Raw genomic sequence first — 16,073 nt, forward strand, 5'->3', positions numbered from 1 at the left:
GGAGAGGAGTGAAGGTAATTCGCTGCTCGCTGGTCATCGTTATACTACGATGTACTCCAAAGCTTAATGGATTAAAAGAACCATTTTATTTTGTTCATAATATTGTACATCAGCAAAATAGGAAAGGCTAAGTTGAGCAATTCTTTTTAGGGCTAGAAATACATATATTGGAGTCCCAGATATAAAATTTGTAGTTAAAATAATGGGAAGTATGATACGTTTTCCAAGGAAAATGTACACAGATGATAGCCAAAAGCCAAACCTCGGGAACATCAGCCCTTAAAGGGAAGGAAAAAAAGATGTGACTTACTTCTAATTTAGCACATTACTTGTATGTAAATGACTACGTTAAAAGAATTCTCAAGGAAATTGAGGAAAACAGGTAATCAAGAACTCTGATTTCCTACTTAAGATCTCCCTTGAGATTCCTTTTGGGGCTGCAGTCAGATATCAGCTGGGCTCACAGTCATCTGGAAACTAGATTGGACTGAAGATCAATGACTTTTCTCTGAGACAGTATTTTGCTACATAACCTGGCTAACCTCAAATTTGTAATCCTGCCTCAGCCTTCTGAGATTATATAAGCATGTGCCACCACATGTGCCTTCAAAACACATCTTTTTGAAATGAACTGAATAAAAAGAAATATCAGCATCATGTACAGTTGTTGCTAGTAATAAACTAGGTTTTGTTGCAAAAGCAAACAACTTTACAATCTCAGGAGCTTAAATAATAAAGGTTTATTTCTTACTCAAATTATGGATCTACTGCATATGACTGGGAGTTCAATTCCACTTCATTATCATTGCTACTCTGTGATCCAAGCCAGTGGAGCAGCACTTCTGGAAAATCTCTGGTCACCTGGAAGAGAAAAAAAGAACACAGCAGTGCATAAACTGGCCAATGAATCTTCCACATGGAGGTGGTCCAAGTTACTTCTGCTCATTTTTTCTTTATTTTGTTAGTGCATATTGGTAATACAGAATAATGAAGTTCACTTTGGTATATTGGTACATGCGTATTTTTATTAATAATTTGGAACACTTCTATATTTGCATGCCACCCTTGTGCATGCACTATGCTAATCTTCTCTCCATTGTTCCAATTTTAGCATATGTGCTGCCAAACCAAACATTTTGTTCACTTTTTGTTGGTTAAAAATACATTGCAACCACACTTGAGCTCAGGGTCAAGTACAGTAGAAACATATTACTACATGTCCAAAAAGTGAAACAGAAAGCCGATAAAGGAAACAGAAACAAGAACTAACCCAACACATATGCACAACGTAACAATTTGTTTTTGTTGGGAAATCAGGGAAATGCTATGTGAAGCAACAAGATCATTCATGTTACATGTATGAGATAAGGAGAGTTTTAGGAAATGGAAATGGAGAGAAGGGAAAAGAGAAAAAGCACGGAGGTCAGCAGGCACTCAGGACACTAGAGGAAAGAGTCCCACTTACTTGGAGAACAATGTGCTAGTTTATTCTTTAAAAAAATTTTATGCAGGATAAAAAGATGAATTTTCTCTACACCAAACTGGTAAGATTGATAAGCTTGAGAGGAAACGATATGCTAGGTTACAGAATGGATAGCAGGGTTATACGACAGGCCCCAAAGCTAGGTTCACAAAGTAAATGAAAGAATAAGCCCCGAGGATGAGATTTAAGGAATAACTTCTTGTTTAAGTCACAGAGACAGAATGCACCCAGTTAGAATTAGAAGATTATGATAGAAAGAAGGGCCTGGCAAGAGGGGACATGCACATTCTCAGGTAAATTTTCAGGCTCCTTTCATGAATAAAAGAATAGATTGTATGGCTTTGGTTTTAGGTATCATTGTGCTGTTAACATCTCCCGGTTATTAACAACTTGAAAAGTGTCTTCCTTTGTTATGATCATCACATAATAGAAAACTAGGAGCTTTATTGCTGTTCTAAAAACCAATTTTTATTTAAACCAATAAATGATTAACTAGAAAATTCCAATTAGTATCCTCCTGACTATAAATTCCTGGCTTGTCTCCATTGCAAGCGCCAAGATGTTATTTAGTAAAAGTTGTTGAATTGAGTTCTGTACAGTAAGGCATAAAAAAAGATAGGGAATTATTCCATTTGAGTTAGTATCCTTTTCTTTAAAGGTAAATGTTTTGCTTAAACAAGATTTTTTGCCCTCCTCATATCTTGAAGCACATAATACATCTGATCTAAATACTTAGGTGATAAGCTTTAAATTTGTTTTAAATTGTATCCTGTGCTGAGCCTCCCTTCTCTTCCTGGGCTTGCACAGGACTCAGCAATTTCCCACTCTGATGTACTGAGGGGGACCATTTAGTCAGCACTCCCAAGCCCGCTGAGGTCCACCCAGAGCATTCCTGAAACGGCCAGCACCCAGACTCTCCTGCCCCAGCCTGCTCTCTGAATCAAAGCTTCCCTCAAACCAAAGAAGGTGCAACAGGAAAGAAGCACAGAGGAGGATGGTTCTTCAGTGTCCTGCAGTCTTCCCAGATTAGAACCCTGCTGTGCCACAGCCCGGAGTTCCTCCCAAAGGTCCTAGCTTCGCACAAACCAGAATCTCAGACCACCAGATAATGAAACATCCTCTAGTTCTTACTCACAGCAGAATCAGGACAGAATAGAGTGTGCAGCTTTTGCTGACTGCACGATGGTGTTTATGTTTCTGAAGCTCGTCAAGACCCCTTTCTGAGGGGACTGCACTATATATGCGTGTGAGTGCCTGATGAGTTGGGGCTGGGAACAAGGAGAACAGGATGAAGGGAAGACCAAGTTTGGAAGGGCTTAGGAAGAAAGAGTATTAGGCCAACAGTCTATGAAATTGTTTTTTATGTGAGATACAGATTTTTATAGTGTACAATTGAAGAAAACATCTACTGCTCTTCAAAAGCAATGGGCAATTTTAAAGCCTCTACATTTTTTTAAGGAGCTGGACGTAGCTGTCTAAACTCCACCAGGGAATGACAAAGCAGAATGCCTGGTCCCAGCGAGGCCTGGCTGAATAGGGAGCCAGTCTCTCCTGAGCCTGTGTGTGGTTGCTGAAAACTGAACCCAGTTTCATGTACATGCATACTAGGCAAGGACTCTCCCACTGAGCAGCACTCCAGCTCGGAAATCCTAACTTTAGAGTTTATTTTGTTTTTAATTTAAAATGATGACCTAATTATCTTAAACTGACAATGAATAACTTCAAACCCTTAAACTAGCCTTCAGCTCAATATGTGATAGCAGAGTAGCAATAAAAGTTATGGACTTTTCCGTTCAGGGAAGGGGGAAGATTCTCCCCACAGCCTCAATTTTAGGAGCAATAAGAGCCAACACAGGTGAGCATTTTATTATATCCAGATGTCATGCATTCAACATGGTGTTTATACTTAACATCACTTCTCCAACCTGACCCCGACACTACCAAGTCTGGTACATACAGCTGAAAACTGCCACCATTTTCCCCATAATTTGAAAATCTATAACTTTCTAGAAATGAAGCCTCAGTCTGCTAATCTTAGTTTCTTGAAACTTCTGTAATAAGGAAATAAGTGTGTTGTCGTTTTGGAGAGTTTGTTTTCTCTCTTTGATCCATAACCAATTCCCTCTCATAAGGAACGGGTCATGGAGGCTTAGAATTTTAAATCACAATAGGACTAAATTAAAGAGAAAGAGGGAAAGAGAGAGAGAGAGAGGGAGGGAGGAAGGGAGAGACAAAATAGTGTTCTGATCTATCTATGTGAGTTTCTAGTTTTTTCTGCTGTATCTATCAGCTGCTGTTCCTTTAGCTGTCCTGCTAGAAAGTTTCCTAAAGAACCAAGTTCTCTGGTGACAGGAGCGCTGCGGCAGGGGTATGAAGGGGGGCTCTTGTCCCCCCAGAGCTGAGGAGCGGGGTGCCGTTGCACACGATGTGGTGGAATGGGCCGCACCACACTAAAGGGCAACGGGATCTTTGATTGTCAGAGTGAACATTCAGAATGGCTGTTTTATTAACAACCAAAAATGATTAAATATAATTCTTTATCTTCAAAGTGGTCCTTTTGAAAAATTGTGATATTTCCACAAAGATGACAATCTGCCAACACAGAATCACTTGTGAATGCAAATATTGCTCTCTTCATTGCTCCTGATTTCCTTCAGAAGCTACATAATCTTGCTTTCTAAAAATGTAGGCTGTAGAGTTAATCAAATTCAAAAGGATTACCTTTCAATCTGAAAAATTATAAAGATGTTAGTTCTCTAAGTCTTTAAGGAAATCTAATTATAGATATTATTATTATTATTATTATTATTCAAGCAAAGACCAAAAAAGGAGCTTCTCCCCACCCCCCACCCCACTCCACCCTGTGTCATTTGCTCAGCAAGAGCTCACCTTGACACTGGAGCTGATTTACCTGCATTTCGCATTAGGAAGTTACTATCAGATGCCCAAACCCAGAAAGTGAGCAGTCTACAGGCTCTGTATAACTAGGGTGCACACTTTCCACTCTTGTTTATTTGTGGGACTCAGGGATGGGGCTGGGATGAGGTGCAGGAAGTGCTGCGGGCACACAGTTTCAACAGGAGCTCTGCTCAGGGATGTGAACATGCAGGGTAAAGAGAAAAGACTCTTCACACCCTTAGCTCCGCATTTGCTCACCCTAGTCCTGGCCCTGGTGAGACTTCCAGGTAGCCTCAGTCTTTGAAAGAGAAAACGAAAATAAAATTTAAAATTTTGCCCAAACTAGCTAGTATATTTAATATATTGACATAATTATAACAATTCTGCATGTAATTGCCATTTTCCTCATCTTTTCATGAAACTAGAACTGCTTTACTAGAGACTGATCAGTTTTCCCAAATCTAAGTTTTAGTTGTGATCTCATGGTTATGATTAAATTTTACAGTGGTGCCTTTCATTTAGCATTGTCACAATATCGTTCTTCTTTGAAGATTAATATTCATTTTAATTGAACCCTTAAACAGTGTACTAACTATAAACAACTAGAAAGAACAGTTAGCACCAATCTAAAAGAAAAGATTGGTTCTTAATAAGAGTTGCCTTGACCAGAGATGTACTTATTGGGTGTATTATTTGGTCCATTATGTTTCTGTAATGCTAAAAACAACAGCAAATATAATATGTCTATTGATAGTTGAGAATCCTATGGTTCATTTTAGATTCATGGAGTAAGTACAAACATAAATGACATTTTCTGCCGTTTCCCAGTTGACCTCTCCCCAGCTTCCCCCTCCCCAGCACCACATACCAAGTGTATCTGTCCACTTTTACAAAGTACAACCAAACGGAAGTCAAAACCTTCCTTTACTCTCTGGAATTAGGCCAGAAATTACCAAGAAGAAATTCTTTGATCCTTCCAAAGAGCTGAAACATAATGTTACACCTTGACTCAGACAAGGAGAAAGCAGGCCCTTTCAGGTGTTTTATACTATAAAAGGGGTTCGCTAATTCCGTTTTTTCCATAGCTTTAGGTCAAGATTTCTCAAGATGTTTAACATGTTCTATCATCCATAAATTAGGGTTTGTGGTTTCTTTTCTCTAATGAACTAATCCCACACAAAACCAAGACATTTGTGGCCTGCATCAATCAGATAATTACCATAAAAAATAAATAGCCAAATGTTCAACAGAAGTTTATTTCTTCTTCATTTAACAACATTCTGCAGGATTTCTGGTAGACTGGCAAATTTCTTCCAAGTGAGAATATAGGTTTCATTCAGTCTAAGATTTTGTCATTCCCTGCAGCTCCTGAGTCCTCTACATCTCATCAAAATGTACACAGAGTATATGATGAAGACATGCTCTTTATTAATATTATAAGCTAAGAAATTATATATATATATATATATATATATATATCACTTTCGCTAATGGTATACTTGCAAGAATAGTCAAATGATCCAAACTAGAACCAGAGTGGTTCAACCTTCTTGTCTGAGGCAAAGGCTTTAGCAATGATGCCTATGATTAGACTTCCACATGACACTCACCCTGTGGATGAGAAGTACGGGTTTTGGTGAAAATCTCTCCTTTTCATAATATTTAAATAAGTACAGAAATTTAGAAAACAATGATGTATACTGAACTCACTTTTCATTTCAAAGCAGAGGCTTTTAAGACCAAAGATACAGCATAAGTATAGTTTATTATAGTTTCTTAAAATTCTCCACTTTTGAGAACTTCAAAGATACTATGTTGTGGAACAGAAAAAAAATAGCGTACCAAATGTTTTTCAATATCCCAAAGACTTCATGAACTTTCCAAATAGTTAAGTGCCCGGGGTGGGGGATGGAATGGCATGTGCTAAAACATCATTTTGATGAATGTGACATTTAATTTACTTATTTTTTGTTATTTTGCCTGTATTTTGTAATATTTTCATTTTTATCTTTAAGAGGTGTCCCGGGTTTGAGCTCTGTGTGTGGAACATTCCATGATTGAAAGAAAGGCATAAGAAATTCTAATTAATAAGCCAGGCAGTTCCTCTCTCGCCTGTCTACTCCTTACTGAATCCGTAGATCCATGATGCGTCAAAGCTGGCAAGAACCTTGGACCCATTCCAGCCCCAAACTCCTCATTTTACAGATGAGCAAACATGCTAGCTAACATTATTGATTCTCCTTCTTCTTCAAATGAGTTTTCCTTTTGCTTTCCAATCCTTTGTCATTGCTTTTTACCACTGTGGGTGCCAGTCCATTACCTGAATTAAGTTCCTTGTGATTCCGGTACCCTTGACTACGTGTACTCATGAAGGAAAAGGGCTTTTGTTATTTGAGCAAGTTCCTGAGTAATGTGGTGGGCACTGTGTGTCATTTCTAAATGTTATTAATGAAAGAAATCTACTCTATTTATTTCTATTTAATTCTTGGTATTGCTCATTTTTTATAGACGTTAGGCATTATAAAATAAAGCCCTCTTTTGCTCCCTTCTTCATGAATAGAAATTATGAGAGAAATGCCCTACACGATACCCTTGCTTTTCTTGTTAATTTCTGCTATCGGAAACTGGAACTTTAGTTGGCCGCAAAATACTCATTTTTCTCCCATCTCTCTGTTCAATTTCTTCTTGACTTTCCAATAGAATCATCATAGAGCCAGACTGCTTCTAAAAGTTAAAAGACTCCTGCATAACAAGGAAGTACCACCAAGGCACTTCTTTGCTTTGTGTTGCAAGGCTGGATGTTAAATCCTACTTCTACATGCTAGATTTCAACCTCTTTGTCATACAGTACATTTCATTATGTGTTTAGTTAGTCTAAAACCACTTTTTTCTTACCGTGGTATCCACTTAGTTACTAACATATAATACATAATTATCAGTTGTTAGAAGCCACCTTCTCTAGAACACTTTCCCTGGTCCCCTCCCTGCACACTCACACACCAAGAAGGTGGTAAAACTCTTTCTTTGCATTCACTTAACAGCTTCTACTTACATCTTCCTGACACTGACCACAGCATATTGTTCTAGTCTATTTTGTTCTCTTTCAAATGCAAAGGTAAAAATTAAACCATAACACAGTGAAATACAGGAGAGTCAAGATAAATATTTGTTAAATGAATGCACAGAACATACTTACCATGGTGCAGATTTGCTAAGCTATGTACATTAGTAAGGTTCCCAAGCGTTAGGTGTGAGAAAGAACAAAACAAACAACAGAAATTTTTTATTGAAATCAAAATTAAGTTATAATGAGTTCAGTGGAGCTAATTGTGATATATTCTTGGCTACTGAAGATTATTGAGCTCATGAGCATGCCAGTAAGAATAGTATTTGTTTATCTAATAAGTACTTATTAACTGTTTATTGTCTTTTTAGGAACTATAAATCAGAGGAAGAAAGTGAGCAATTTTTCTGATAGATAAAAAACCAAGAGTGAGTTTTAAGTTGTAAACTGACCTTTACAATACCACTTTTCCATGGACAGTCCATGGTGTTCTTAGGTGCTCTTAGGGTGCTTTCTAAAGGATTCCTCACTCTACAGTGCTTCTTTATAGTAACAGGTTACTGACAGCACTCTGAGGATTACTACATACCAGACTCTGTGCTAAGCACTTTACATGAATTATCATGTCCATTTCTCAGAACAACCCATTATGAAGATGAGGAGCTAAAGCCAAACAGCTGTCAATCATTGTTCCCAAGAACACAAAACTGTAGAATTAAGCTCCAAGCCCAGTAGCTCACTGTGCTCCTGTACTCTACGTGTGATTTCCAAATAATCCTCCCTTCAGCTCCCTTGTCTGCGCGGTTCATTGTCCTATCACACCTCTGCAGAACTCAGCACGGCTTAGCCCGTGCCTTTCTGCTGAAACTTCGCTTAGCAACTTTTGTGCCCAGATATTCTAGTGTCTCCCACATTCCTGTTGTTGGATGTCCAGAGATGTTTTACACAACTCTAAACTCTTACTTCCTAGCTAAAAAGGTACTCAAACAACATTTTAGGAGCCTGACAAGAAGAATAATGAGATAGTTCCACAGAGGAGCAAGGTGAGAGACTTGGACTACTGCACAGACAGGCAGCCCACGAGGTTGCCATGCCTTGCAAGACCAGTGAGGAAAGGGAAATGGGCCTTCTCCTGAAAAATAAAGTCCCCAGTGCAGGGACAGATGCCTCACTTGGCTCGGCAGTCTCCCTGTCGACTGCAGACCATTGACTCCGGCAGGCTGTAGACAAAACTTTCTACAGTTTGCTTCATCAAAAGGAGGCCTGCTATGGTGAGAGAGGCTTTGAGGTTGGAAGAGGAGAAAGAATATAAAGTGAGGAGCTGAGAGGTCTCCAAGGACATCTTTCCCAACAAAAAGCAAAAGAACACAAGTATAAAAGATCCATGATTTCTCTAACAGCAGATAAAAAATACAGGTTGCTGGTTTGTCATATCATAAATGTTTTCCCCACTGACTCTGAAGCCATCATGAACTGAACCAAATCTGAATTAAAAGAGGCTTCAAAGGAAGCTTAAAAGTTGGTCACAAGGGGTAAATTTCCCTGTACTGCAAAAGGGAAGGCTCCCCAGAGGGTGCTAAGTGGTACAGTCCCTTCAGTAGCTTAATATAGTAGAAAATCATAACTCTTCACCAGGCAGAGCAGGATGTCTCAGCCACCTTCACTAACTTGCTCAAAGTCACAGTAAAACAAGAATGCAGGCCCACAGCTGTCATCTCTGATGACGGATTTACAGCCTTTGGATGGCTACATCATGTCTTAATACTTTCTTCCAGCTGGTACTCCAATGAGAGAAGCACGTGCCCCTGGGTTCAGAAAACTCCTCCTATCACTGCTGGGTTCCCAAATAAAGAGTCACCTGTGGCACACTTCTGAACAAGTGCACATCTGCAGACAAGTGAGAAGAGACAACTTCAGCCCCCCCAAGGGAATGCTCATATCTGAGCCGCTCCTTTGCCTTGGGACCCTTCCAGGAGCAAAAGTCACTTCCCAGAAGAGAGGAAAACCTACTAAGCTCCCATTAACTGGAATTTTTAATTTCCTTCAGAAAAGTGCATACATAGGTATTTAACAAACATTTCAACACGGTGTGTTTCAGTCAGTATTCTAAATGTCTTGCAACTGTAGTTCCCTTCTGCATAGTAATAATCCCATAATATCAACAAGGAAGGTGGGACATAGGTAAGTGGCGTGACTTGTCCTAAATCACATGGATGATAAATAGTGGACCCAGGCACCAAACCCAAGCTCAGGGTGTGGACCCAGGGAGCCTTCCCATTGTCTCTCTGTTAATTCTTATTCCCACAAAAACAATATTCAAGTCCCCGAGTATACGATGTCATCCTTTAGGCTGGATATGGGTAACAAGGCTCATAAATTATACTCAGTTCAAGGTAAAATCCCAACCGGACTCAGAATAATGGGAGGGAAAATGGAAGAACAGGGGCAGAGGACCATGAGATCATGCCTTTGCGGGCAGCGGACTAGGTGGCTTTGTTTTCTTGTGCTATTTTTCCAGTTGCCATCAGGAAACCAGAGAGTTTCAGAATCATCTGCTGCGAGTGAGGCCTGTTATATCCTTCATTACAGAAGCCTCTGGCTCTTTTATGTCCCTGCTGGTTTTCTCTTGGCCTCCCTACTTCTGAAATATCTCAGGAAGCTGTTTTATTATGTAGAGTCAGCAAAAGACAGAAGGGTGTGTGTGTGTGTGTGTGTGTGTGTGTGTGTGTGTGTGCTCGTGCACACGCGTGAGAACCGGTCACGAGCTGGCACCAGGTCTGCAGTGTCTGTGGTAGTTTATTACTGCTGCCAGCAGAAGAGAAATCTGATTCTGGCAGATGCAGCCTGCTGTGAATCAATATTTTACAGGTGGTATACTTTGAAGAGATGACATCAAGACAGAATCAAAAGAGAGGAGGGAGGGAGGGAGAGAAAAAGAAACGATGCAAGTAGCAGCAGAGAATTTATCCTGACATCCTTTGACAGTCTGTCCCACAAGGAACGAGGAACAAGGCCCGGGGGGGGGGGGTGACACTGATGTGGGCGAGGGCAGACTCCTTGACAAAAGCCGTTACTCCCTACTTGCCTTCACCAGAGCGTGCTATCACAAAAGGGGTGACACAGTTGATACCTTTGGACCAAAGAAAGCCTGTCTGAGGCACCTGCCAGAGGTATGTGGGAAACAAATTCTCTTCCTCGCTTCCCAACCTGAGAACTGATAGGGCACTAAACAGAGAGATAAACCCACTCTTCCCTGTCTTTCTTGGACTGTGCTTTCCACATGTCCTTAGGGGAATCTCTGGAAAGCATTCTAGACCTTTTAAAGGGGGAGGTGGGGCGGGGGATGGTAGGATAGGGAAAGGAGTTTGCCAGGGATTTTAGGGTTCCAGTGCGATGAGCCAGCCGGTTCTCCCCTGGCAGCTGTGTCTTCTCTCCAGTATTCCTGCAGGTAAAGGACACTAATGACATCAGATAAGCTTAGAAGGATGCAGCTCTGCACCAGCAAAAAAGCTGCTGTGTTTATATGTGGCCTAGACTGCTGGAGGGTGGTTCCCAAGGAGTGAGAATTAATTAACCACTAATCAGCTCATCCTCTGTGCAAGGCATGTTCCTAACACCAGGAAAAGACAGTGAGGGGGTGAAGTACATGCTAAAACCTCTCACCTGCAATTCCTGCGATGTAGAGAGCAGGATGACACATATGCAGCCCACTCTAATGCCAGGCAGACTGAGTAGCAACCCAACATGAATCAATAAGGTGTCAAAAAGGTCTCCAACATATAGAATTGTAGGCTTTTAAGGTCTTAAAGGAACTTTGGCTTACACGATGAGGAAAGCTGACTCTAGGTTCAATGGTGAGATCTGGGAGAGCTTCCTAACACTCAAGGCAGGGTTGCAAAGATAGAATGAATCTGGCAAGATGAGCCAAATTTCAACAGGAAAATGGGCAGGGCGACATGCTAGGCTGAGGAAGTTCTTTAAAGCAATATGTGCCAGATGATACTCCAGAAAGCCCTGTGCATGCAAGAGATGTTGCATGAAATAGTTTATCGACAAGTAGACTTTAGAATCTACAACCTATGTAGAAATAAAAAAGTAACAGTGGGCTTCAATTTTATAGCTGAAGTCTCAAGAAACAAAGAGGTGACCAACAGTTAATGCTTGTATCAGAGCAGTTGCTTTTTTCTTTTTTTTGTTCTGAGACAGGGTATCATTATGTAGTTCAAGGCTGGACTCACAGTGACCCTGCCTCAGCCTCCCAGCGTCCCAGAGTGCTGGTATTAAAGACACATCACCACACCTAGTCTTTTTCATGTTTGAGTATCAGGAACCAAAATCCATATGGCTTCTTACGTTGTTTTTATCCAGTGTACATTATGGGTCATATAAGTAGTTTAGAGAAAGGATAGTTGTCTTCTAACTAGTTTTGAGGCACAGCATGTCAGCGCAGAAGTGGAGGACCCAGGGGAGCTCCGAGGTGCTCAGAGACAGGGAAGTATACATAACAGAGGCTTCCCCAAGAGGGGAGGATGCAATGACAGAGGTGTCTGCTGGTCTCTTACTCAGCAAACTGATCCAGGAACTTGAGGTAGGCCTGGCGCTGGGGTGTACCAGCTGGAACGAAGTGGTCAACAGAGTGGGTTAGCGTAATGGCTCCTGGAAATCGGCTGGCCAGCTGCATACTCTCCTGAGAGAGTATAACTCAATCAGTGTCCCCAAAAACATGCAGCGAAGGCAGTGACATTGGGCTCTGCATAATAGGTTCTTTGAGGCCAAGACCTCAGGGACAGAAACCAGAGATGAGGATGATAAATCGAGGCAAGGAAAAGTGCAGATCGCCAGCCTGGCCCAGGGCACCACAAGGGCTGCTAGTGCGGCCCCCTGGCTGAAGCCAAGGAGTCCATCAAAAGGCCCCAACTTGTCCAGTGCCTGTGCCACCGTTCCCAGGGCTTGCTCCAGGTACCTGCACACATTGGACTCTTCCAGGGTGTTGAAAATGTCTGCCTCCTCTGAAAACCACCAGCCTCGAGGCTGCTTCTCTGGAAGGCAGGGCCTGGGATCCAGGGGCATCAAGGAGCTGGCAGCACCACTTTCTCATCTCTGAAACTTGCAAGCCATTCCTGGAGAGGGGCGCGTGGATCCCTCCTGCACCTGAGGTCATAGATTTTCAGCAGTTGCTTTTTGAAAAAGGAAAACCCAGTTATTTCACATCCTTTTTAAAACTTACCATCATTTTGAGTTTGTCCATTTCCTCTGTAACTCAGCCACTTACTTGCTTTTCTTCTAGGTAAGACAAGAGTGAAACACATTTTTCTAACATTTTAGGAATTTTTGTTTAACTCCTTAAATTCTGTAAGTCTCGGCACCATCAGAATCTTGGGTCAGGTTGAATCTTCTTTCCATATGCCCAGTGACCTTCCCTTTTCTCCCATGGGTTCTCATGCATTTTGGGCTACTGTCTCAAGATCTAGCATGATGCCCCACAAGCAGAGATCAGCTTCATACAGCAGAAAATGATTCACTAGGGTCAGATCATGGAGAACCTAGAATACCAAGAAGGAGCTGGCCATAATTAATAGTCAGTGTATGGACACTGAGGGTTGATTTGGTTGTGCAGGAGCCTCAGAGCATGGAGAGAAGGCACATTAGAGCCTGACTAGGGACCATGAGTCTGGTCTAGGTGGCTGCTAAGTAATATGAATGTGCATGAAAGACTAGAAGAGGGAGAATGTGGAAATAGGCCCTGTAGGACTTTCCAAGCTGTGGGACATAGAAGAAAGGAAGCAAAGGGGACTGCAGGGTTTGACTGTAGATGACGAGAGAAATGGCGAGCCCAGGCACAGAGTGAGGGTCAGGTATATCTCTGTGCATCTGCTTTATGTATTCTGTTTGTTTCTTATATTGCTCATCCAGGGATTCTATCTTTTTGTTTAGTTCCTCCAATTTTTTAACTGTGTTTTCTTTAGATATATTCAGAATTTCTTTCATTTCTTTTAATCATTCCTTCTTTTACCTGGGAGATTATTTCTCATTTGAATTCCTTTAAAGCTTCCCAGAGTTGCTTGTTTATTTCAGTTGCTATTATGTCCGATATTTGAGGTGTATGGCATATATTTTCTTAAATATACATCACTCCTAAGGTTTCTGTGGATGGGCTGGAGGTTTGAGATTGTAATTTGGTCTTTCGTTTGTCATTTTCCTGTATTTCTGTGTTTTGAGTGTTATTCTAAGGCTTCCTCAGGGTCTGTTAGAAATCATCTTCTATGCCCTCAGCTCCTGGGACTCTGGCACCCACTTCCCTGGATTGACAGAGGGTCACTCGGGGTGGAGCAGGCCAGCTCAAGCCCAGCCTCTGGAACCCATGGTGCCCACCTGCTTCCTTAGCAGTCCACAGTCCATCAAGCACAGCCCTGAGAGGGGAGGCTGATGCCTGCTCCTGGGACCTGCCGTGCTGCTACAGTGTACCCAAAGCCACAAGGTTGCCTGGCTGGGGCCCACAGAGGGTCCCAAACTAGCTGGGCTGGGGGGGGGGGTGCGCCAGGTACTTACGCCAGGCTGCCGGGCCTCTGGAACCAGTGGTGCCCACCTGCTTGCTTAGAACTCCACAGTCCTCCAAGCACAGCCGGAACGGGGAGGCGGATGCAGGGTTCAAATTATATAGAATTTCAGAAAAAAAAAATAAACAGTAGGAAATCACTAGTTAATGGATTACATATTGTCATCTTAGAAATATTTGTTCAAGTTAGAAAATTAAAGCATATAAAGTGGACATTCAAACAGTGAGACTGCAAACAGTTCTGTTCAATGATCCAACAAAACTCAGTAATATTATTGTCTATCTTATACACTTAAATATACATGCAGTTATATCACTTAGAGCACTTTCTTTTCCTCTTTTTTGTACAATAACTATTGTACAAAACCAAATGTGACATAACAGAACAGAGTTGGTCAAATCAAAAGGGTGGACATAATAGATAATGTAAAAACATAATACAAGGTGATCAACAATGGTTACCATAATGCCTCCCGCTATCTCCAATAGAATTGCCTATATCATCAGTTATAATAAAATTGAACAAAACAGTAAAGAATGAAACCAACAGAACCAAAACATTGGAGACATTAAAGGTCTTCAAAAGTAGATAATAGTCAACCAGAATGGGCGTCATAATGAATCCCACTATCTTCATAGCTGTTGCCTAAACTTTCAAACCTGGTACTATCAAGCAAAACAGAATGAGGAACATCAGTCAAAACAAGATGGTGAGAGCAATACAGGGCTTCAAATCAAGTTAATAGAAAATCAAAGTGGGTTACTATAATATATCCTGCTATCTTTTTATTTATTTTTCCCTTAATTAAAACAATAAAAATAAAAAAGTAAATAATAAAATGGAGATTGAGATAAAAGAGGGCCTAACAACAAAGCAGTGCAGATCAAAACATAACCATTTAAGCAAAATAGTGTTTCACCACAAGATAATCCCGACATAAAAGTAGTTACTATATTGTCTCTTTCCTTGAAATCTTTGAGTATAACTTTGTTTACTGTAGCATCAAATATATCAAAAAAATGTAAAACCATTCAAGAGAATGACAGTATTACAGGGTATTTAGAATCAACTAACAGAAAATGAACAATGGTTTCTGTATAATCTCCTTGTCTATAAAAGTTTTTGTTTATACTATCACATATAATAAAATCCAATAAGATACAACATGTTAAGAGCTATGGAGACAGAAGAACAAAAGCCTGATAAGACTTCAAAGCAAGATGATATTAAATCAGCATTACCTATTATGATATTGTTTTCACCAAAATAGCTGTTCCTATCATCCAATCTTCTCTGCCTCATTTCTGTTGAGCTCTTTTTCTGTCATTATTGCCAGTTTGTCTTCTTCATTTTGCTTTCTGCTCCATTCATTGTGGCCTCTCTGCCACTGTTTCTGGAATCTTGGTATTTTCCTTTTTTAGAATATCCTGCAGTATTCTCTGTAGAGTTGAATTGGTGGTTGCATATTCCCCTAGTTCCTCTTTATCCTGGAAGCACCTTGCTTTTCCATCAATCTCCAGGGATAGTTGTACAGGATATATCAATCTTGGATGGAGGTTATTATCTTTCAAAGCTTGAATTATTTCCCCCCACGCTCTTCGTGATTTGATGGTTTGTGCCGAGAAGTCTGCTGTAATTCTGATGGGTGTTCCCTTGTAAGTGATCTGTTTCTTGTCTCTGATGGCTTTTAATATTCTGTTCTTATATTGGATTTCTGGTATTTTGATTATTATATGCCTGGGTATAGCTCTGTTTGTGTTGTAGGTGGCTGGGGTCCTGTATGCTTCATACATCTGAGTATCTTTACCTTTTGCTAAATTAGGAAAATTCTCTTGGATTATTTCTGTGAGTAGCTTTTGTAGTTCATTTGTTTGTGTCCCTACCTCTTCCTTTATGTTCTTTATTCTTAGTTTATAGATCCTCTTATCATCTTCTAGTCTTTGTATTATTGCTGTTTGTTTCTTTGTTATTTTTAAGAAGTTTTTCATTTCATGCTCCCATATTACAAATCTGCCCTCCAGTTCAGATAATCTATCCTTAGTTTCTTTCAAGCAGTTATTCCAGTTTTCAG

The 16,073-nt window shown here is 40.6% G+C and overlaps 1 non-coding gene and 1 pseudogene across 1 annotated transcript; both read right to left on the reverse strand.

Annotated features, from left to right (window-relative positions):
- Positions 1 to 1,029: 1,029 nt before the first annotated feature.
- On the reverse strand, positions 1,030 to 1,133 carry LOC111756062 (U6 spliceosomal RNA). Its single transcript, XR_002790563.1, has one exon. It is a non-coding gene; the product is annotated as a U6 spliceosomal RNA (small nuclear RNA).
- A 10,421-nt stretch (positions 1,134 to 11,554) lies between these two features.
- On the reverse strand, positions 11,555 to 14,211 carry LOC100712732 (esterase OVCA2-like; annotated as a pseudogene).
- Positions 14,212 to 16,073: the final 1,862 nt, after the last annotated feature.

The sequence above is a fragment of the Cavia porcellus genome, unplaced genomic scaffold, assembly GCF_034190915.1.
Source record: "Cavia porcellus strain 051 isolate PalLab524CR breed Dunkin Hartley unplaced genomic scaffold, mCavPor4.1 scaffold_22, whole genome shotgun sequence".
In the NCBI taxonomy this organism is placed as follows: Eukaryota; Metazoa; Chordata; class Mammalia; order Rodentia; family Caviidae; genus Cavia; species Cavia porcellus.